Below are 25037 nucleotides of genomic sequence, written 5' to 3'. Positions count from 1 at the left end.
GCCCTCACCCCCCTGGTGTCTGTGTCCATTGGTAAGGAGGGTGGGGGTAAGGGGGAGAGAAAGTGGTTTCTTGAGATGGAATGTACTCCTGGTGAAGATGCTGTGAAATTGTTAAAATGACAGCAAAGGAGTTAGAATATTATATAATCTTAGTTGATAAAGCAGCAGCAGGGATGAGAGGACTTGAGTCTAGTTTTGAGAGAAGTTCTGCTGTGGGTAAAATGTCATCAAATAGCATCACATGCTACAGAGAAATTGTTTCTGAAAGAGTCAATCCATTCAGCAAACACTGTTGTTTTATTTTAAGAAATTGCCATTGCACCCCAAACTTTAGCGACCATCACCTCGATCAGTCAATAGTCATCAATATTAAGGCAAAACCCTCCACCAGCAAAAAGATTGCAATTCAGTGAAGGCTCAGACCGTGGCTAGCATTGGGGGGGCAATACAATATTTTTAATTAAGGTGTGTACATTGTATTTTAAGACATAATGCTATTGTACACTTAATAGACTACAGTATAGTGTAAACATTATCTGCTGTATGCACTTGGAAACAAAACACTTTCTGTGAGTTGTTTTATTGGATTTTTTGCTTTATTGTGGTGGTGTGGAACTGAACCTGCAATGTCTGTATATAGAATTCTGATCTGTTTGCCACTCATAAGCAGCTTACAAGAAAATACCAGCTCACCAAAAAAAGAGAGATAACAGTGAAGGTTATTGTTTTTATATGCATAAGGGTATGAATATCACTATGGATAAATATTAAAGGATTTTTTTTTTGTTTTCTTTTGCTTAAGGAATAACCTAGATGGCACACAACTAAATTGTGATGCAAATCCCACAAACCCACATGGAAAGAAAAGCTTTATTTTTTTGAAATTGCAAATAACTCATGTCCTCAAAGATTGTAGGCTAATCCTTTATTTGTGAAAACTTGCCTACCAAATGAAAAGCTTCTTGTTCTGTAGCTTTGGGTTCAGACTTGTGGTTGAATTTTTGCTTGCCGAAGGTCAGAACTGTGTCAAGGTTAAACAAAACCCATTTCATGTTCAGTGACCTGAACTTTCTACCATGAACTTCATGCCCTTCCTATCTCTTTTACCGCTGCTTTTCTTTCCTGATTAAAGTAATCTGTACTTTAATAAACCCTTAGAATTCTAGTTTAGAAACTTATTTTTTGTTATTGTTGTTGAAAATAATTTCAAACTTAAAGAAATGCTACAAGAACCTTACTGTCATCTACTCTTTGGTGAACCTAATGCATAATGAAATCCACTCAGAGGCAATCAGAATCAGAAGAGAGAGAAAGATTACCAAGGCTATTTTTCCTGAAGTCATATTTAACTTTATGCCTGGACTTATCAGCTACATGAGCCAATAAATTATTTTGTACTTAAAAAAAAGAAATGCTGCAAAAATACAAATAATACCCAAACACCTTTAATAAATAATGAAATAAAATCACTATATAGAGAGATATTTGTACACCCATGTTCATTGCATCATTATTTGAAATAGTCAAGACATGGAAACAACCCAAGTGTCCATCAACAGATGAATGGATAAAGAGGTGGAATATACATTCAAAGGAATAGTATTCAGGCATAAAAAGAAGGCAATCCTGCCATTTGCGACAGCATGAATGAAACTTAAGGGCACTATGCTAAGTGAAATAAGTCAGAAGTAGAAAGATAAGTATTGTATAATCTCACTAGTATGTGGAATCTAAAAACATCAAACTCATAGAAACAGAGAGTAGGTTGTTGGTTGCCAGGCGTGGGAAGGGGAATAGGTGGTCCAAAGGTGTACATTTCCAACTACAAGATGAATAAGTTCTGAGGACCTAATACACAGCATAAATAGTTAACTATACAATAATTATATGTATTGTGTATTTGAAAGTTTCAAAAAGAGTTATATTAAAAGTGCTAATCCCAAAGTGGTAATTATGTGAGGTGATCATGCATTAACCATATTGCAGTAATCATTTCACAATAGATATGTATATGAAATCATCACAATGTACATTTTAATTTACACATGTCAATTGTATCTCAACAAAGCTGAAGAAAATTTAATTAAAGTCATGGATTAAGTGGAAAAGAAGAAATAATTCCATGGATACACATATCGATTCACAAATCTGTGTTTCTGCGTAGGATGAGGCTTTGTCTTTCACTGTGGAAGTAAAATCAAAACTCTCTAAGACAGCTTTGCATTTGAACTTCTAATGAATACTTTCAACAGTTATTCAATTGAAGTCCTGATATTCAGTCATTAAAAGCAATGATTCCTCTCTACACATAATTTCTAAATCATTTAAATTAGTCCTTTAGAGTTAAAAAATCTTCCATAAAAGTGATAAGGGCCTCCCATATATGAAACCCTAAAGCACTTTCTAACTTAAAGTTTGAAGTAAAAGTACCCATTCGAAAGCCTTCATATACAACTGTTCTAATTATCACGGCTATTTACCAGACTGACCCAAATAACCTGAAGTAAAGGCAGGTAAGCATTCTATTTAACTTATAATGTAGTTAATTTATTTAGAAACATAGAAAAGTCTATAATCTGTGTAGGTTAGCATTAAGTCATCAAATTAAAAAACAACAAAAGTTAGAGAAAACTTCATTTGGTTGTAATTTACAATTTTCTCTCTAATTCCAGGGGGGAAATTCTTCATCAACTTTAGTTTAGTATCTGAAAAAAAGGCTTTGACTTACCTTGTAAATTTTTATATGGGCCATCTGCTTTATGTGATAAAATAAAGGTATAGATATATTTATATGTCTTTGCCATATGAATAAAACACCGCTCATATTTTCATCAAAAAGCAAAACCAATTAATTATACATTGAGATAAATAAAAATTCAAATTTTCCAGCATCTTAATGAAGAAAATGTAGCCTTCAAATGATTATAGTTTAAACCATATTCTGGTCAGGTTGACTAGGTGTTTTTTTATAACATATATGAAATTAAAACAAAAAAGTACAAATTCTAATAAGATTCTCCAACAGAATAAAGTATTAAAGTATATGCCAACCTGTGACATAAATCATTAAGTTACAATTGGATACCAATAAATAAATAATAAATCAAAATATTTAAAAGTACCAAACAATCTGAGAAGAATCACTGGTACATCTAATAAAATTCTTGGGTGTTGCTCTAAAAACATAAAAGAAAGAAAATAAAGATAAAAGAAAAAGAAACTTCATTTGAAAGCAGAAATTGCTTTGCACTTTTCTGGACATCTAAGGAAACAATGATTTTGTTTCTTTGACTCTGAAATTTGTTTATATTGCCAGATTCCTCCAAATACCAGCAAGTTTTAACACAATCAAATCATAACAAATACACATTTTTGGACATTTCTCTTGAATTTGGAAGTCAATAGCTAAATAAAGTAAACTTAATGTTTTTGTTCTGTCTTTTTTTCCCATTTACCTCTAATACTAGCTCTCATTGTTTCTCTACATCAAAGAAACAAGTTCCTTTGGGAACATAAAAGTAAATTACTGGTCTACTGCTGACCTCATAATGATAATCTTTTAGTAGTCTCTACAGCATTCAATAAAAAAATCGCATTTGGTTGACGTTCAATCATCTCAGACTTTCAAGGTTTAATATGCTTTCTTTTGTATAATAAAACAAAAATGATACATCAATAGTCATCTGTTTGAGCTGTTTTCCAGATAAATGCATACTTAACATTTCCATTCTAGTTGTACTCAGGAAAAATTAAGTTGTTTGGACCTACATAATTAATAAACATAATTTATAAGTATTTATTTTGGCTTAGCAGCTCTCTGGGGGAAAAAAATGCTAACATACTAAAGGCTCCATAAACCAAGAAAGTTTGGGAATCTCTGTTTTAAAAGAAATTATGAGGAGAATAACATTCATGGCCTTGGGTAGTCCAAAGTTTCTTAAAGAGGAACAAAAAACCCACTACACATTAAAAATTTAATAAATTTAGTCGCATTAAAATTAGGAACTTCTATTCACATAAGACGCTGAAAGAGCGAAAAGGCTAGCCACAGACTTGAAGAAGATATTCACAGTACATATACCTGAAAAAGAACTCATATCTAGAATATATAAAGAACTATTACAAATCAATAAGAAAAACAAAGAACCCACTTTTTAAATGTGCAGAGAACTTAAGTATTTAATATCTGCTTAAGCAAATCAGATATTAAAATAATAAATAAATATACCAAGAAAGTCACCTTTATTAATCATAAGGGAAATGCAAATTCAAGCTTCAGTGAGGTATCACTACATTCCCACCAAAATACCTAAAATGAAAAGGACTGTTAATGCCAAGTGCAGTTACAAATGTGAAACAATAGAAAGCCTAATTGGTTCCTATGAATATATACTTGGTTTGACCATTTTGGAAAATTGTTGGCAGTATATACTAAAACTAACATACACTACACCATGACCCCCAGGAATTACAGTCCTGGATATATAACCATGAAAAATGAATGTATATGTCCACCAGAAAACATCAAAAATGTTTATAGCAGCTTTATTCATAATAGCCAAAAACCAAGTGAATAAAAATGTCTGTTGACAGGAGAATGAATAAATCAGTAATTGTATCCTCCAAAAGTAATATATAAAAGAATTAACTACTGTTGCACACAACACAAATGATTCACAGGCTTTATGTTGCCTGTGAAAACAGAAGAAGCCAGGCACTACAGAACATACACTCTATGATTTCACTTACGTGATGTTCAAGATCTGGCAAAACTAACTGATGATTATTGAATTCAGAACAGTAATTACGTTGGAGGGAGAGCTATTGACTGGGAATGGACCTAATAATGGTGCTGAAAATGTTCTATATTTTATCTAGATGGTGGTTACTTATTTTGTGTATATTTTAAAAAGTTATTGGGCTGCCATTCTATGCACTTTTCTGCATGTATATTATACCTCAATAAGAAAATAATCAGAATTGAGCTTTAAATTAATAAGACAATTGTAAACAAATTATTAAAATACTAGAGGCCTGATGCACAAAATACATGCAAGAGGCTCGGCCCTTGCAGCCCCAGCTTCATCCAGAAGGTTGTCTGGAAGGACGTCAGAAGGACATCTGGAAGGTCGTTCAGCTGTCCGGTCTAATTAGCATATTACTCTTTTATTATTATAAACTAGTGCCCCAGTGCACAGATTCATGCACATTGAAAGGAAATTAATTAGAAGGTGGCCGCAGGGCGAGACTGGGTGAGATGGGCCGGATACGCCCTGGAGCCAACCTCCTGCGGTCCCTCCCACACCTGGGGTGGTGCCACAGCTGGAAGGACTTCTGCAGAGTGAGAGGGATCCCTCCAGCAGGTGGGGTCCCTCAGCCTGGCCTGCAGGGATCAGGCCAAAACCGACTCTCCAACATCTCCCCAAGGGGTCCCAAATTGCGAGAGGGCAGTTCTCAGGTTACGCACCCTGGAATTGGGCTCCCTCCTCTCTGGTTCCAGGGTGTGTCACCCAAGAACCACAGCTGCCAAGTCACCGCAGCTGGGCAGCTCCTGTGTTGAGCATCTGCCCCTGGTGGTCAGTGTGCATCATACCTATGGGCCGGTCAGCGGTTGAACAGTCGCTTAGCCTTTTATATATATAGATTATGTAATCTTATTGAACTGTTAAGTGCAAAGGCATTCAACCTAGCACAGCTGACAGCAGTTATTTTCAGATTAAAACTCTATCTTCAGACCCCCACAATTTGACACCCCTCAATATACAAGTCAGTAAGTACAATATAGCCTGTGGCTAAAGTATGTGCTGTTGGGTCCAAGCCATCCACTTATTATCAGTGCAACCCTGATAAGTTACCCAGTCCCTCTTTAAAACCTACCATACTGGATAGTTGAAAAAAATTACAGGGGATATGGTGTGCCTGGCAGAGGGTGAGCCCTAAATAAGTTATATTTATCACCATCATTTTTATTTGCTTTCCACAAATCTCTAATAAGCTTGAATATGCTTTTCTAAATATTTTATGCATCAGCAACAGTATCATTTGAAGTGTGAGCACAATTTAGTTACTCTGATTGAGATAAATTTAAGGCAAAGAAACCAGGTGGAAGTTGGGAAGGAAAAAGGAAGGTAGCATTGAATGGATGAGGATGAAAATGAGTAGGGGTATTTGGAATAGAGTTTGGAAAAAGGGTAAGTAATGCTAAAGTACAATCATCTTCTTCCTTAAAACAGCACCCCAGTGTCTGTGTGCAGGAGAGTCTGATGTCCTAATAGTAGAACAAAAGCAACACAACCTGATCTATTAGAGAAGAGGGTTGAGAAATAGCTACTTATCCCAACCAAAATTATACATCTCACAAGTTTGAGTTGTCCTATGTTTCTGACTCCAACATGGTCCCAGACCAGTGGAGAGGAGAGGAGTCATCATCTCATAGTCATGAAGTCACAATGAGGATGAACATTTAAATATCTGACTAGTGAGAAAAACATTGGATTCTGTACATATCTGTGTCAAAGCAAAATTAATTTAAGTCATATTTTTGAAAATGCAGAAACAGGGTTTAAAATTTTTCTGGTGAGTTTTGGAAAATAAATGGAAGTAAATCATACTGTACTATTACATTAAGATATGTAAAATGTTTCTGTAATCACTGTGCTATCTCATTGATTTTTTAAAATTTATCTTTATTATTGAAAGTATTACAGATGTCCCCTCTTTTTCTCCATTGACCCTCTCCACCCCAGAATCATCCCCCTCCCCAGGCCTTCACTGCACTCATTTATTTTTATAGAAAGAAAAATTATTCATTGCTTCACTCAAGACCTTAGTCTTTCAATTACATTTTGTCCTCATAATACAAATTTCTCTGCTGGGAATTCTTTTACTATATGATTTTATTTCAGAACCACCCTCAAGAAAGGGGATATAATACTTTAGCAAAATAATATCTTGAGTCAATATCTACAACCCTAAGATTTCTAAGTCCACTTGAGTCTCTACAGAGTCTTTAATTCCTCAATATTTATGTTGAAATAATGGGCCTATTCTCACTCTCTTTGACTACTAATCAGTAAGGTCCCCTCCCCCCTGCCAGGTTGAGCTAGTTTTTAATGACCAAAACCCATAGCAAGTGTATTTGTCAGCCTTAGGAGACATAAAAGTTTTAAAGAGATGCTTTCTCCATTTTAAAGATAGAATTTAATGAGTAGTATGATGAATATGATCAACTTCTACCTATGGGCAAGTGAAAACTAGCTGGTTATGTTGCCCTTTCAAATTTCCCCTTTTCGTGTCCCTTATCCTGGCCCCTTCATATTCTGACTATTTTTTTAGCTGTTAGGATCATATCCAGTTAGAAATGACCTCTAAGGCAAATGTGAACAAATTAAAGGGTAAGAGATCTGGAAGATATTTGATACATCCCTCATGGGCCCTAAACTAATAAAAAACAAAGAAATGTAGGAGACCAGCTCCTTGGAAAAGAATGTGAGGACTGTTTGACATTGCCCAGGATGGCACAGCCGAGATGAACGCGCTCGCTGTTCTGGTACAGGCAACGGGATTGCCGCCCCAGCTGTGATAATAGAAGCGCGCTGACCTGGGCTACATCTCGACTGAATTGCAGGTCTTGAATCTAATCATTATGTTAAATAGAGGTGTTGGACCTACGACAGGAAGGCAAGTCTGGAAAATGAGACACAGCGATATGTGAAAACCAAACTATAACCTAAAATCCACAAATACATGTCATCCCACCTGCTCTTTGCTTCTGCCAGACCTGTCATCCAGTGATCTAGAAATGAGAAAGGAGAGCAAACGCTTTTACAAGAAATGATACTGTGTGGTGTGAAATTGTTTCTGTGACTGAAAGGCCATATTCTTCATTCTTTCAGTTGAAGCTCCATGAACTTCAACTTCTATCTGAAAAAAAAACAACCCCACTGGTTCAGCAAACTAACAGCATGCAGATTTCTACTCTTTTCCTATTTGAAATAAGAAAGTGAGCCGAACCTGCATGGTTCAGGGATTGAGCGTCGACCTATGAACCAGGAGGTCATGGTTTGATTTCCAGTCAGGGCACATGCCCAGGTTGCAGGCTCCATCCCCAGTGGGAAGCATGCAGGAGGTAGCCGATCAATAATGCTCTCTCACCATTAACATCTCTCTCTCTCTCTCTCCCTCTCTTTTCCTCTCTGAAATCAATAAAATATATTTTAAAAAAGAAAATGATTAAGCTGCATTCCTTAAATCTTGAGCTATATCACACACTGAGAACTATATCCCACTAAAAATAAACATGTATTCTCCCACAAAGGAGGCCCTGGGTCTCGTACATGTGCTTGGTAAACTCTCTTGATATATCAGTGTCATCAGAAGGTGTCTAACACTCACCAGGAACAGTGGTTGCCTCTGGGCAGTGAAAGAAAATTGAAGAACTGGGAAACAGCGGGCAGAGGTGACTTACATGGTGCACCTTTTTACACATGCATGTATGACCTTGTATTAGACCAGAAACTAATAATTATAATTCCTTACATTTATATCATACTTTGCAGTTCTAAAATTCCATTTATATCAATTCTCCCAGTGGAGACTCTGAGTTGCATGAGTTTGTATTATTAGCACCATCTTACTGATGGGGAAATTGAAATCAAAGAGCTTTGGAGGTTTTCTATGAGTAAATAATGGAGGCCATACTAAACTGCAAGCTTCCAAACACTAGTCCAATCCTAATTCTATTACACCATGTTACTTTCAAGGGAGAAGGGAAATGAGAAAGAAAAAAAGTCAAATTCTTTCCTTCAGAGGAGGGTAGTCAGAATATTAGTTTTGAAGATTATCAATAAACCAACAAAGGCAATACCACTGAAGCTACTTCAAAATCTGATTCAAAAAATGTAATTCAAATTATCTAAATTATTATACAATACAAAATGTCTTCCCTTATATTTACTTCACCAAACATAAATAACAACAGAGATATTTATTATCTGGGAACAACTAAGAACACGTTTCTCTCCTATAATTCATAGGGCCACATTTCTGATGTGAAGCCTAATCTGTAAACTTTCTAGGAAAATGTCCTTATAATTAGTTAATTTCTAAAAATATTTTGAAAATGTGACCTCTAAGCACCATTTAGGAACAAGTTCTGATCTTCACCTCAGTCATTGTCATGGCTAAGACAGCAACACTAACCCAGAAACTGCAAATAGGAAAGATAATAACTAATGGAATATAGGCTCCGGTTTCCATAGTAAAGAGGAACAACCATGTTCCTAATCATGAGTGAGGGCCACATAAGCATCCCAAAGACATTGAACACAAGAGGCCATCAGCCCATCAAGTCAGGTGGTAATCTGATTTCCTTCCATTTCTTTCCCTAGTCCTTCTGGGTAATTTTGGGGGCTCATTAACACTGATTGTTTGAGGCCTGAGAGTAAGACACAGGTTCTGTTTCAGCTCTTGTGTTGGTGCCCTTATGATAGACTTAATATAGTCAAGTGCTAAACAGCCTTGCAACCTCATGCCTTGCTTAAAGAGGGCCTTGGGCATAGACGGTGTGGGAAATCAGACAAATCTAGCTATACAACTGGAAACACCATCCAGGACACAAGGCCAGAGCAAGAATGGTCTCACCCCTGAACTTTATTTAATACAGTTACCTCCTACCTCTTAGCAAGCTTCTCCTCTACAATCAGCTGTTTCCATCCTATTAGCAGAACTTAGGAGACTCGCTCTGCTTGGGAACTCTGAGGTAGGACTTTCTATCTTGTTCAGTGTTACATTCCCAGCAATCCACATGGGACAGTTTACATAGGAAAAATACAAGAAGTGTTTCTTGAACAAAAGATTGTGATTGAAATTAATCTTTGAGGTGAGAATAAATTTAGAAAGAACAGAAATCATATACTGACGTATTTTAGGTGGTTGAGATTATAAAGTGGGAATGTAATGAAATTTTACAAATGCATGGGTAGTATAAATGCTTCTTATATAATACCTAACTTTGTCTTTATTACTGAGAAATCAAATAACCAAAACTGGTCACCCTCAAAGTGTCTTCCCAGATATGGAAACAAATTATTTTACTTCATAGTACTGCTTTTTCCTGAAAACTGCCTGGCCATCTACTAAACATAGTCCAGTATTAAAGACTGTAGATAAAATTGCTCTGAAATTCACTGAACAGTATTTTCAAATACTGTGATTTAAAAAAAAAAAAACACAGCATAATACCTAGGCTTTTAATTCCTTATGTCAGTAATAATTAATATCCCTGAGAAGTTTAAAGGGGAAACACTTACAACACATCAAAGGATTTTTAAGCAACCACAGATTATGAATATAATAAAATAATCAAATATTAAATATTTGGGCACAGGCTTGTCTTTATACTGAATACTGGAGGAGCAGATTTGAGCGTAAGTGCTATTATTAACATTCTAGCACCTACAAGGGAAGACTTCCGTACATCACCTGTGGAACTCTCATGCATCATCGCATAGAAATCAGTCATGCCCTTGACTCCCTTTAAATCACCCAGGAAAATGCTTCAAATGCAAGCACGCACAATTGGTACTCATTTTGCTCTAGTCGTCAGGGGAATGACCTTACAAGGAACTAATAGGCCTCGCTTCCCAAGAATCTCTATCAGGGCATGTAACATAAGATAAATCACAGCCAAGGATTTCTCCAAAGTTCCCTGATGAGAGAACCATGACCTTTTCAAGTGTAAAATGATGGATTGAATGGAGAAGGCAATATGTAGATTTTTTTTTAAAACAAAGCTGGCGAAAATACCACTGACGGATCTACAAACGTTAGCTAGAACACCTCACAGTGTCCTCAGTCAGGAAGCAAAAGGAAAAGGTTACATCTGTCGGAAACACCAGAACTTGTTAAGCAAGAAATGAAGTTAAAACCAAGCTCACTGTAAGAAAATGTTATGTGGGTCACTTCTTCATCATCACTTCAAAAGGCCTCAGGGTTCCTGGAAAGGTGGGTGGCCAGGTGGTTGTGGCACACGGCCTGTCCTCTTCTTCTGGGGTCTCTGGATTGGCTCCAGGTGAGGAGCCTCCCAAGTCCATGTTGAAGGAGCAGTGCAAATCCCTTTAGACAACTCTCCGCGGTGTGAATTCATGGAGTCGCCTGCCGACTATGACTTTTATAATAGTTTATTTTATGCACGCATCACAAATTCCATTATATGCTGGCCCTTAAAGAGTTTTGTACTTTGAAAGAAATAATCTAAATTCCTCAGTCATTACCTGACTCCAAATTCACCATCTTATTGTCCAGAGGGCAGTCTGAAAATGTGCACCGAGTTTATTTCTCCATAGGAAATAAACATTCACCAAGGAACATCTGCTCTAATTTTTTATTCTTACACAGTTAATATAATTGTTGGTTGCTTATTTTTTGTACTTGCCCACAGGATCCAGGCACAGCGTTCTGCTGCATGCTGATCACATTGGCAGTGAGCAAGATCAGACATTGCAAACAGACCCCAGACAAAAACTGGGGGCAGGGAGGGGTGGGGTGCTCTGTGGAGGCATTGACTCTCTGAAAAGTAAGCTGAGGTATTTCTACTAAAAACGCCTGTCTGGCTGCTAAGGTGAAATGAGAAGGCCACCCCGTGAGTAAGATCCTTTCCTTCTGATGGACCTGGACTCCCTCAACAGAAAGTGACCTGATGGTCCTCAGCTCTAACTCTCAGAACAGTGCTCCGACTCTACTATTCTGAATGGATCCCGTCAGGTTTGTTTTTCCTGCCCAAACACTCCCCTAGACAATCTGCTTGCCCTAATTCCCCACCAGGCCAATCTTACTCCCCGAGTCCTGGCCTGTTTGCCCTCAGATCCCATTTGTGCCTCCCCCTTCCCTGTTCTGCTCTGTATCCAGCAGGTGACACCTGGCGACTGTGTTTTCTGGGCTCGGGTGGCTCAGGAACTTCTGGCTTCTGACTGGGCTCAAGCAAGAGATTGGAGAGCAGAAGGAAGGGAGAACCTGTCTTCACCTCCTGCAGCACTGTCAGCAGTGACTATGCATCCTCCGCAGTTAACAGAACAGATGGAAAAACTTGAAGTCTGGTTCTCTCCTGAGTTGCCAAGGAAGCTTCTCCTTGGACATGTGGCTGCTCAATATATTTGCATTTTTTCCAGTCAGCTTTGAAGGATTCCACAAGGATTTAACATCAGAAAAAAAACAAACAGAGAAATATGAAATCCTGAGTCCCTGAAAGCACTATGGGTGGGGAAGGGCAGATTATGACACCACCTCTGGGAGAGCACTCCCACTCTCGGTGCTCTCCACCTGGCCAGGGGCCATGGCCACGATCATCCAGGGCAGGTCCAGAAGAAACACATCTCGAGAACCAGTTCCAGGACGATGCTTTGAACAAGTCCCAGACCATTCTTCTGAACAGGAAAATGTGAGAATGACTTCGCTTCTCACGAGAGTCAAAAGCAGCAACAAAGAAACAAGGAAACTTTCTTTTACTTTCTGAATGTTCCTACATAACAACATACTGTCTTGGAACAAGAAAATTAAAAGGTGCATCTATCTTGGTACAGCATGAAATAGAACAGAGCCTCTTTTCACTCACTTTAATGGGGAAAGGACAAGGAGTAAAAGAAATATGATGTGATACTGGCCAGAAAGATGGACATTACACTTGGAGTAGTTATAGATGCTCCAAAATTGCAACCATATAGAGAGTTATTACTTAGAAGCCACTGAAGAAAATTCTTTTTCTTTGCTAGGACTTTTTTAAAGAAACGTTAGAGGAAGCTTTCAGTTATTTTTGTTTTCAGCTTCCACGATTCCAATGAAATAGTGTTCTACTTGTGGGAGACTTTTACTTTTATGGCATTCTCCTTCAACTGTTCTAATAAATACAGCTACCTACAATCAGCATGCTTCAAACTGGCTGGACCCATGGCCTATATTATGCCCCCAACAAATTGGCTTCTGGGAGAAATGTAGCTATTTTGAACACAACCCACTTGACTCAAAGGTGACATTGACAGACAGAGGATGGCATGGGAAACTCCTTTAGAGCATCCCCTGATAACGTGCTCCACGTTTCAAAATGGAGACCTAATTTTCATTGCAACTAGAGTCTTAATAATTTTTGAATTTGAAACAACTTTTTATCTGGCACAGGACATCGGATAACTTGAATCGGGTTTTAACACTGACTCTGCCACAAAATTGTTGTGTGAGCCACCTAATATTCCTGGGTCTCCACTCTCACACCTTTAAAGTAAAATCTGAAAAATATAAGGATATTTCCAGCTTAAAAGCATACCATGCCATGAAACATCAACCAGACGCTTCCCAAATTCACATTCTGTCTTTCACTTCATTTTCTGGGAGAAATGTAGCTATTTTGAACACAACCACTTGACTCAAAGGTGACATTGACAGACAGGATGGCATGGGAAACTCCTTTAGAGCATCCCCTGCTAACGTGTTCCACGTTTCAAAATGGAGACCTAATTTTCATTGCAACTAGAGTCTTAATAATTTTTGAATTTGAAACAACTTTTTATCTGGCACAGGACATCAGATAACTTGAATTGGGTTTTAACACTGACCCTGCCACAAAATTGCTGTGTGAGCCACCTAATATTCCTGGGCCTCCACTCTCACATCTTTAAAGTAAAATCTGAAAAATATAAGGATACTTCCAGCTTAAAAGCATATCGCACCATGAAACATCAACCAGACTCCTGCCCAAATTCACATTCTGTCTTTCACTTCATCAGTACCTAATGCTAATTCACACAACAAACTGTCGTTGACTATAACCTAATATTAGGTTAAGTTCCATACTGAGTCAGTTAGATTACACATGGCCCAATGCCATGAAGTGTGTTACTGGAGGGGAAGATGGAGGATGCTGGAATTCACGTTAGGGAGGTGCTCTGGACTGAGACAAGCTTAGTGACTTGCAGTAGGCCACCACCAAACCTAGGAACTATTGTCTTCCCTGTGACTACCTGACAAGGAAATTCTCGACTCCTAAGAATTACCATCTGACTGAGGGGTAGCTCTGATGCACCGAGTTCTACAGTGCAGCTTAGGACAGTCACAGAAGAGACACCCTGGAGTGGTGATCCTGGACCTTCCAGCCTTTCAGGGGGTTCTCTGAGGAGATGGGTTCTTACCTGGAGCTAAGAACAGATGTTCTGTGGGGGCAGCCTCCAGAAACCAAACTGGCCTAGTCCAGCCCCTGGAGGTTAACTCTAAAATTGCTTTACAATCCTATACACACTCCAACAGTTTTCACACCAATAGAATATAGAATTTTGCATTTAAATCCATTAACAGTATTTCAAGTCAATTCAGAAATACCTATTTGGATATATATGTTGCTATAAAGTGAACAACATTTAAGCTAATATCTGTTTTCCTAGACTACTTTTCTGTGATGAGGAGTGGAGGGATGGGGAAGGGTGGAGGGAGAAAGTATATAATTCAGTTTTGAGATATTACAATGGTATTAGTGCTGTTGTGTTCAGAAACCTTTATTGTTTTAAATATTACTTTATTTGTACGTGGGCTCAATCACTTTTGAAACACATTAGTTAAAAAATTATGTTTAAGCTTATTACTTACATACTTATAAATATAACTGCATTTCAACAACCACAGGGACAAGAATAAGGATGAGATCATATTCTTGGTTCACTCAAACATTGACTTAGTTTTTCAGAGAATATTTTATTAAGGGAATCAAAAAGTTGAGAAGATTCTGTTCTGCATGTAAACTAAAAGCCGCCCAGTAGTTGAGAAATTGAAAACCACAAAGCTTGGGAAGGAAAATGAATGCTTTGAAGCATACATTTTTCCATTAAATTATGCCAATAAACTTAGGACCTGGAAAGTTACCGTACTCAAATATTAAAAAGGGGGAAGAAAATCCTCTGCCTACTCTCACACTAGGACTGGAAACTGAATAAATAGAGGGGCAAGATTTCTTAATCCTACTAGAATAAATTAATCAATTTATTACTCTTCTATTAAGTTAATATTAATCAGTATGGATTAAGTATAAATGTATTAATGTAGACAATAACTTTTCTAATCTTTCTATTTTACTAAAAGCCTAGACCTATCTCAAATGTTATCATTCCTCAGCTTTCCAGGTGAATACTTGTTTTTCCACTGGTTGAGTAACAACACCAAAGATGAATTAAGGATGTTACATTAAATCAGAATAATAACAACTCCCAAGATTTCAAAACCACAGAAAGTTACTGAGCTCCAGCCTTTCTGTCTTGAACGAGTTTAAATTAGTGACAATAGAAAAGCATGTATGATTAAGTTTGGATGATAGTGCAGGATGCCATGTTATCACAGCCATATTAGTATACAACTAGTCCCCTACTAATTCAGGTGACGTATGGAATGGGAAAAAGTGAATTTATTGCAGTGACTATTGTTCCCCTATTTCTTTCCTCTCAGCCTAACAGCCTTTTTTTTCTCTCTTTGTCTTCTCCCTATTGAACAAAAACTAGATATTTATAGGACTCAATGGACAGGGTGTGGAGTGACAATCATTAATAATCAGGGTGTGGGTTTGCTAATAATTTACAGGATTTGGGGCTTTAAAACAATTTTTGCCAGCAATTAACAAAATAATCATGTAGTCATTTCATTTCACTCTGAACTATAGCAGTTGAAAAGATTAAGATTAATTAATATTTCTTGATTCTATATTTATAACATATTATTGTCCAATTTCATTTGCAGAAAGGATAAAATAGGAGAGAGTAAATAGAAGGGCAAGTGGAATTTTTTTAAGCACCTTAAAATAAAATTTGAGACATAATCCCAGTATTATCTTTAAAAGATCCTTAAATCTAGGTTAGATTGAACTCAGACTAATCTATGGAGGCCCTCCTTCTGAGAGTTTATCTGTAATAGAAATATTGATTCCACTGAGACCTCAGTCTCTTTTGGCTTTTAGAACTCTACAGATGAGTCATCAGGAGAACTCACAAAATCACACTATGTGAACAGCTTTGCTCAAGAACCATGTATCCAACGAACTCTCACTGATGTGTCAAAGGGAGTACCCTCCTCTATAGATAGGGAATGAGTCAGTTCTAAGTTGTTAATTTCCACCCAAATATCACACTCTTCCCACCTCCTATCATCACCCTCCCTGCTCCTCTGCAATTTATGCAAATGCACAGCCCTCTCCTCCCACCCTGTTCCCACTGCTCCCTAAGCACACACTTGCTGCCTCATTCAGCCTCTGTGCAACGCCCTAGTCCTCTCTCTAGTGCTCTCTCATTTAAGCCTGACCGATTCTCTTTTCCATGCTCTTCTGCCTTCCCTATGCCTATAATCCTCAGTAAATAATTACACAGAAGTTACCCAGACAGCTGCATGTTCCATGAACAAACACATACATTGACTTTTTAGTAAAGATACACCAGGAGTGCACCTTCCTTGGAGAAGAGCTTGAGAAGAGAATGCCATGGGTATTGGTCAGTAGAAATATTCCAATTTTGGAAAACATGTCAGAAAAGGCATCATGCATGGGATGGGACTTGCCAAACTGCTGATTAAGGTTTCGTTTTCTTAGCCATGCGTGGACTAAATATTCCTCTCACAGCATCAGTATCTACAGTATCTGAAATACCGATGATCTCACTTTGCAATCCTTCATTATCAGCATATCCAACAAGGACTTCAAAGAACGCTGTGCTCTGAATTGCATTATCTTCCCAGAAAAGCGTGGCAAAGAGCCAGCTCCCGAGGTTGCGGGACAGACAGAATTACCTTGGGTCTGCCATCGTGTGTTGGGTTTCATGAGCTGCTTTCTCACACTTGATCACATTCGAAATGGGAAAATGTAGCCATGCTGGTAGCTTCAAAAGACACCAACTCACATACAATCACATGTGACCAGTCTACTTTCTCAAATGGCAAGGAGAAGAAGATAAATAAGGTAATATGCTTACCTATTTCTTACTGGGAGCAATGAGGGGCATCATTAATAGTAGTAAACCCTTAACAAGAAAGAACCAAAACAACAACACACACCTAAAATGCCTAAAGCAGTCTTAACAACAACAACAAAGCTAAGAAAATATCTTTGTCTCAGTACTTACTACACTCCTCCCATAATGGGAGCATTATGGCCATACAGCAAAATAATTTGGGCAGAGAGCATCTAGCCCAGGCCCTTTGTAAATAATGTAATAAGGGGAAGGCAATGGGGGCGCTGTTTTTTTGCTTCAAGTCTCCTAAATCAGTTAATTTTTAATTAGCAACAATCACCATACACACACACACACACACACACACACACACACACACACACACACACATACACACACATTTATCTTCTACAATGAGACTTCTAAAATAGTGTTTTGTTTTGTTTTTATTCCAATTTGGTTAATGGAATGAGGAAACGGATTCTCCTACTAGATGGTGCTTAGAAGGGGAATTTTTGTTTTCTCTAGTTATGATATTCCTTCAAAGGGCACATTCTTGATTAAAGAGCCCAGGCAATACAATCCATGCTGAAGGCAGAAAATGTGGCTTCAGAACATAATGAGAACGGGTTCCCTCTGCAGCTTTTCCCATCCTCATTACCATCTCTGTCATCAGAAGAGATTCATACTGTGGCATTTTCAACTCCTATTATCATCTTAGTCTCAAGCATGAGGTGTTGGAATTTTAATGCTAAATAAATTCTGACCGCAGGATCCTACGCTGCCACTGCTTTCTGCTCTGGACAGGGGAAGTACTCAGGCCTCGCTTCAAATCCCACTGGACACAGAGCTGGACACAGAGAAGGCTTGGGATGTTAGCCAATCAGATCAGCTGATGAGATTCTCTAAAATCAAAGAGTCCTTTCCATTTTGCATCTTAGCATATAACGGCTACTTAAATCTGGTCTGCTCGCATATTCTGTAACAAATGAGAACAAGAAATGTTGCACCCCAGGACACACTCATAACCAAAACATGTTTTAACTTCTGGGAGAACACCCCACGGCCTCTGAATGGGAAGCAGTGACGCCGGCTTCTTCTCAGAGCTACACGAAGCTGACAGCACCCTGACGGTGGTACAGGCAACATAAAAAGATCACTTTTCTTTTTTTTTAAACCAGGCATACAACATACAACTATTTTCTTTCCAGAGATAAGATTCTTTTTATCTTAAAGTTCAAAAATGTGGAACCCACTGCTGGCTTCACTAATTGTTAGCTTATTTCCTCATCCATGAAGTGGAGATAACAATACCTGCTTTACATATTAACAGGATTTTGGCAAGAATTCAATAAAGTGATGTTTCAGCAAACACTTCCACAAGAACAAAGTATTTTCATAAACATAATATGATCAGCATTAAGTCAACTTTTTTAAAATTTTTAAAATATACTTTTTGTCGATTTCAGAGAGGAAGGGAGAGAGAAGAAGAAGATAGAAACATCAAAGATGAGAGTCATTGATCAGTTGTGCCCTGCATGCCCCTTACTGACAACTGGAAGTGAATGGTGACCTCCTGGATCATAGGTTGACCATCAACCACTGAGCCACCCCAGCCGGGCAGCATTAAGTCCTCTTTAAATTAGGTATCTTCTGACCGCTAAACGAAGCCCCCTTTGTGGACACTATCACAAAATTCCTAACGGAGGCCTGCAATTTCAAGGAACGGATTCTCCTACTAGATGGTGCTTAGAAGGGGAATTTTTGTTTTCTCTAGTTATGATATTCCTTCAAAGGGCACATTCTTGATTAAAGAGCCCAGGCAATACAATCCATGCTGAAGGCAGAAAATGTGGCTTCAGAACATAATGAGAACGGGTTCCCTCTGCAGCTTTTCCCATCCTCATTACCATCTCTGTCATCAGAAGAGATTCATACTGTGGCATTTTCAACTCCTATTATCATCTTAGTCTCAAGCATGAGGTGTTGGAATTTTAATGCTAAATAAATTCTGACCGCAGGATCCTACGCTGCCACTGCTTTCTGCTCTGGACAGGGGAAGTACTCAGGCCTCGCTTCAAATCCCACTGGACACAGAGCTGGACACAGAGAAGGCTTGGGATGTTAGCCAATCAGATCAGCTGATGAGATTCTCTAAAATCAAAGAGTCCTTTCCATTTTGCATCTTAGCATATAACGGCTACTTAAATCTGGTCTGCTCGCATATTCTGTAACAAATGAGAACAAGAAATGTTGCACCCCAGGACACACTCATAACCAAAACATGTTTTAACTTCTGGGAGAACACCCCACGGCCTCTGAATGGGAAGCAGTGACGCCGGCTTCTTCTCAGAGCTACACGAAGCTGACAGCACCCTGACGGTGGTACAGGCAACATAAAAAGATCACTTTTCTTTTTTTTTAAACCAGGCATACAACATACAACTATTTTCTTTCCAGAGATAAGATTCTTTTTATCTTAAAGTTCAAAAATGTGGAACCCACTGCTGGCTTCACTAATTGTTAGCTTATTTCCTCATCCATGAAGTGGAGATAACAATACCTGCTTTACATATTAACAGGATTTTGGCAAGAATTCAATAAAGCGATGTTTCAGCAAACACTTCCACAAGAACAAAGTATTTTCATAAACATAATATGATCAGCATTAAGTCAACTTTTTAAAAATTTTTAAAATATACTTTTTGTCGATTTCAGAGAGGAAGGGAGAGAGAGAAGATAGAAACATCAAAGATGAGAGTCATTGATCGGCTGTGCCCTGCATGCCCCACACTGAGAATTGGAAGTGAACGGTGACCTCCTGGATCATAGGTTGACTATCAACCACTGAGCCACACCAGCTGGGCAGCATTAAGTCCTCTTTAAATTAGGTATCTTCTGACCGCTAAACGAAGCCCCCTTTGTGGACACTATTACAAAATTCCTAACGGAGGCCTGCAATTTCAAGGCAGAGTGGTGGCATCCCCAGTGGTATACAACAATCACAAACTGAGGGGCGGTACAGGTATGGCATAGGCTTTCCTCATGCCTTTGGGGGTTTTTAGCTCATTCTTAATCCTCCAGAGCGTGGGCCAAGAGCCCTTCTGCAAGTTTTCCTTCAAATCACCTCTTCCTCCCTGACATGGCTGATGAATGTGCCAGCGAAGGACGCTAATGCAAATCTTGCCTTGTCCCTGCCCCTCCTGCCCTGCACTGGCTCCAGGAAAACGAAAAGCCTCTGACGCATCGAAACTTAGCAGCAATGTTCTACCTGGGTGAGAACAATGTTTTGTAATCCTCTCTGGAAAGAGCAAGTGAATAGGTGGCCGGCTCGGCCTGATCCAGCTCTGTGTCCCTGGCTGCTGGGATGAGGAGCTGGGAGGAGGCGGCTGCTCTTGACCCTGCAACCCGTGTCTCTCCATGGACATCCAGGGAATAGTGATCAGCTGCTCCTGCATAAAGATCAGCCTCAGTGAACTGGCATCAGCGGGGAGGGAAGGGGAGGGGAACACAGACCCACATTTGGCCTGGCATTTACTTTCAGCTAAAAGTCATCAGCCCTGGCCGGTTTGGCTCAGTGGCTAGAGCCTCGACTTGTGGACTGAGGGGTTTAGGGTTCCATTCTGATCCCGGGCACATGCCCCTGTTGAGGGCTCAATCCCCAGTAGGGGGCCTGCAGGAGGCAACCAATCAATGATTCTCTTTCATCATTGGTGTTTCTATCTCTCTCCCTCTCGCTTCCCCTCTGAAATCAATAAAAACATTTTTAAAAAGTCATCACATTTACAGCTGCACTTGGAACATGACTCAGGCGGAGGTTTGACGTTCCTTCTCTTGTCGGCAAGGCAACACATCTGTATATTTCAGTCCATGCAACTCTGTCTTTTAGCAATTACATATTAAAAGCAGATTCTATTAACTAATAATGTTATGATATTATGGCTGTAGCCATTAAAAGTCCTTTCCAATGACAGTTTAAACTCGAAGGCTGTGGTTTCTAAACTTCAGTGTGCATAAGAAACATCTGGAAAGCATAAAATGCAGATTCCAGGCACCCACCTGCAGAGTCTCACGGAGTAGACCTGGAATGAAACCTCAGAAATTGCATTTTTAACAAGCACCCAGGTGAAGCTTAGCCTACAATCTTTTAATCTTAATGTGATTTTTATCATCCCAACTGCATTTTAAATCCTTTGAAGAAAAGAAAAAATGAAATAAAATGGAAGGAGGAGGACAGCCAAGAATGCATCTTGACAACTTTGTAGGTCGTCTTACTCTGGTTTTTAGTGATTTTTAAATTAAAACTTTACAGCACAATAATCAATAATATGAGTGCTCTTTTTGAACCAGATAAATTAAACTAAGAAAAGATGTGTTCCCAGAATATTTTTCAGCTTCCCCAAAGCAAATATTTTTTATGTGGGATATTTTAAGGAGCCTCGTTTTATATGTTCAAGTTAGTAGTGTGAGCCTCAGTATTATTTTAAGCTTAAGGTTTTATGTTTTGCATTCACTTTGATAGTATACAAGACAGAAATATAGAAGTAATGCGACCAATTCAAGACACTCAAATATCCATGGCATATTCAATCAGCAGGAAAATATCACTTCTGCATTTCTCCAAATATAAAGCTCAATAGTTGTCATAGCAATACCCACATTTATTTTTGTATTTTAGAAGTCTAAGATTTCAGCTACTAACTTTCCATAATGACGGCATCCTGTCTAATAAGGAGGGAATATGCTAATTGACTGCCTCGCCCTCAAAGATGGCGGTGCCCACAGCCAATAAGGAGGAAATATGCTAATTGCCTGCCCCGCCCCCAAAGATGGCAGCACCCACAGCCATAAGATGGCAGCATCCAGTCCCCTCAGCCCCACTGGGGTGGCAGGCATGCAGCAAGGCAGGCCTGCACCCAGGCGGGCCCGGCTGCTCTGCGTGCCTGCCAGGGCTGGCCCGAGGCACTGGCAAGCCTCTGATGGTGGCTGCCCAGCTGCCCAGGGCCGCCTGAAGCTCAGGTAATCAGGGCCAGCTGAAGCTTGCGCTGCCGGCAGTGGCAGCAGCAGAGGTGTGATGAAGTGTTGCTTTTCCCTGATGGCCGGGTCGCCTCCCACCCCTGAGGGCTCCTGGATTGTGAGAGGGGGCAGGCCAGGCTGAAGAACTCCCCCTCCAGTGCATGAATTTTCATGCACTGGGCCTCTAGTTAAGTATAAAACATTTAATTAGACCAATGGTATCTATATATGTATATAAACAGGTAATATGCAAATTAGCCGGGCGTCATGACCGGCTCGAGGAGGCTGCATCATGACTGCTCAGGAGGAGCTTCCCACACAGATGGGTGGGAGGGGACTACGTGCCGCCCCAGCCCCAGCAGACACACACACACTAGGGGTGGGAGCATGCTCTGAGCTGAGGCACGCACACCGGGGGTGGGGGTGTGCTCCGAGCAGCTGCACGGCGTGGCTCAGAGCACACCCCCAGTGGGTGGCGGCAGCAGCCAGAGCGAAGCAGCCCCGGTCCCAGATGCCTGGCGGCGGTTGGAGCAAAGCAGCCCGGGTCCTGGGTGCCGGAGGAAAACTGGTGACGGCAGCCAGGGGAAGGAAGGCCTACTCTTGCATGAATCTTTGTGCATCAGGCCTCTAGAATAACATATAGTACTCACTCTTTTCAAATAAACCTATTATTCTTTGGAAAAAATACTAGATTCTCCAATTCTGGACAACTTACAAACCTGTGTGGTTTGTTCTTGGCACTTGAAGATGGGTTTTACTTTCTATTGTCCTTAACAGGGCTGGCTTCATGGTGTGTGGTAAGTAGAGTCATACAGAGCTCAGCATTTGGTTCAATGTTCTACTGTCACTGTCTTGAAATTCTTAAGAATTTTTGAACAATGACTTAACTTTTCACTGTGCCCTGCAAATTGTGTGCCTATTCCTACTCCTTAATAATATTTAGGTGTGATTTTCTTACAACAAACATGACAAGCATTAGCACACTGCTTTGGTGTGCCCATCATCCATTAATGATGATGTAGTCCTCTCTCATGCACAGTTTTGCTTTTCACTTCAGCTACCTGCAGTCAACTGCAGTCAAAAAAAGTAAATGGGAAATTCCAGAAATAAACAATTTATAAGTTTCAAATTGCATGCCGTTTTGAATAGTGTGCTGAAATCCCACACCATCTAGCACCATCCCACCCAGACGTGAATCATTTCTTTGTCCAGCATGTCCACACTATACACTACCTGCCCCTCAGCCACCTAGTAGCCATCTTGGTTATCAGATTCGTTATATTTTGAGAGAGGGAGAGAAAGAGAAAGACACCACATTCACATAACTTTTATTACAGTATATTGTTATAAATATTCTATTTATTATTGTTGTTGTTAACCTCTTATTGTAACTAATTTATAAATTAAGACTTTATCGTAGGTATGTGTGTATGTATAGAAAAAATAGCAGATAGATATAGATGATATAGATATAGATATAGATATAGATATAGATATAGATATAGATATAGATATAGATATAGATATAGATATAGATATAGATATAGATATAGATATAGATATAGATATAGATATAGATATAGATATAGATATAGATATAGATATAGATATAGATATAGATATAGATATAGATATAGATATAGATATAGATATAGATATAGATATAGATATAGATATAGATATAGATATAGATATAGATATAGATATAGATATAGATATAGATATAGATATAGATATAGATATAGATATAGATATAGATATAGATATAGATATAGATATAGATATAGATATAGATATAGATATAGATATAGATATAGATATAGATATAGATATAGATATAGATATAGATATAGATATAGATATAGATATAGATATAGATATAGATATAGATATAGATATAGATATAGATATAGATATAGATATAGATATAGATATAGATATAGATATAGATATAGATATAGATATAGATATAGATATAGATATAGATATAGATATAGATATAGATATAGATATGGTTTGATTCTATCCATGGCTTCAGTCTGCTGAAAGTCTTGGAACATATTTTCCATAGATAAGGGGGGACTATTGTTCATATATATTTATTTTCAATCACTGGATTACAGAAAGGACTAAAGATTCTGTCCCTAGTCTCACAGATTCCAAATCCATTGGAAGAATTAATTATCTCTATGTAGGACAGCATGCACAAAATAGTCCCCAAGAGTAGTCTTCATGAATAGAGTATATAACCATAATTTCATATTAATTTGTTTAGATAATAACAGAAACCTTGTGCCTATTGTTCTAGAAACAAGGAGATTAGGACTATGTCTAAAAATCAGGTAATATCAGGTACTTTAAACTGCAGTCAAAACAAGTAAATGGGAAATTCCAGAAATAAACAATTTATAAGTTTCAAATTGCATGCCGTTTTGAATAGTGTGCTGAAATCTCACACCATCTAGCACCCAGACGTGAATCATTTCTTTGTCCAGCATGTCCACACTATACACTACCTGTCCCTTAGCCACCTAGTAACCATCTTGGTTATCAGATTCGTTATATTTTGAGAGAGGAAGAGAAAGAGAAAGACACCACAATCATATAACTTTTATTACAGTATATTGTTATAAATATTCTATTTATTATTATTGTTGTTAATCTCTTATTGTAACTAATTTATAAATTAAGACTTTATCGTAGGTATGTGTGTATGTATAGAAAAAATAGCAGATAGATATAGATGATATAGATATAGATATAGATATAGATATAGATATAGATATATATACATATAGATATATATAGATAGATATGGTTTGGTTCTATCCATGGCTTCAGTCTGCTGAAAGTCTTGGAACATATTTTCCATAGATAAGGGGGGACTATTGTTCATATATATTTATTTTCAATCACTGGATTACAGAAAGGACTAAAGATTCTGTCCCTAGTCTCACAGATTCCAAATCCATTGGAAGAATTAATTATCTCTATGTAGGACAGCATGCACAAAATAGTCCCCAAGAGTAGTCTTCATGAATAGAGTATATAACCATA

The sequence above is a fragment of the Myotis brandtii genome, unplaced genomic scaffold, assembly GCF_000412655.1.
Source record: "Myotis brandtii unplaced genomic scaffold, ASM41265v1 scaffold185, whole genome shotgun sequence".
In the NCBI taxonomy this organism is placed as follows: Eukaryota; Metazoa; Chordata; class Mammalia; order Chiroptera; family Vespertilionidae; genus Myotis; species Myotis brandtii.
This window is presented reverse-complemented; position numbering follows the sequence as displayed.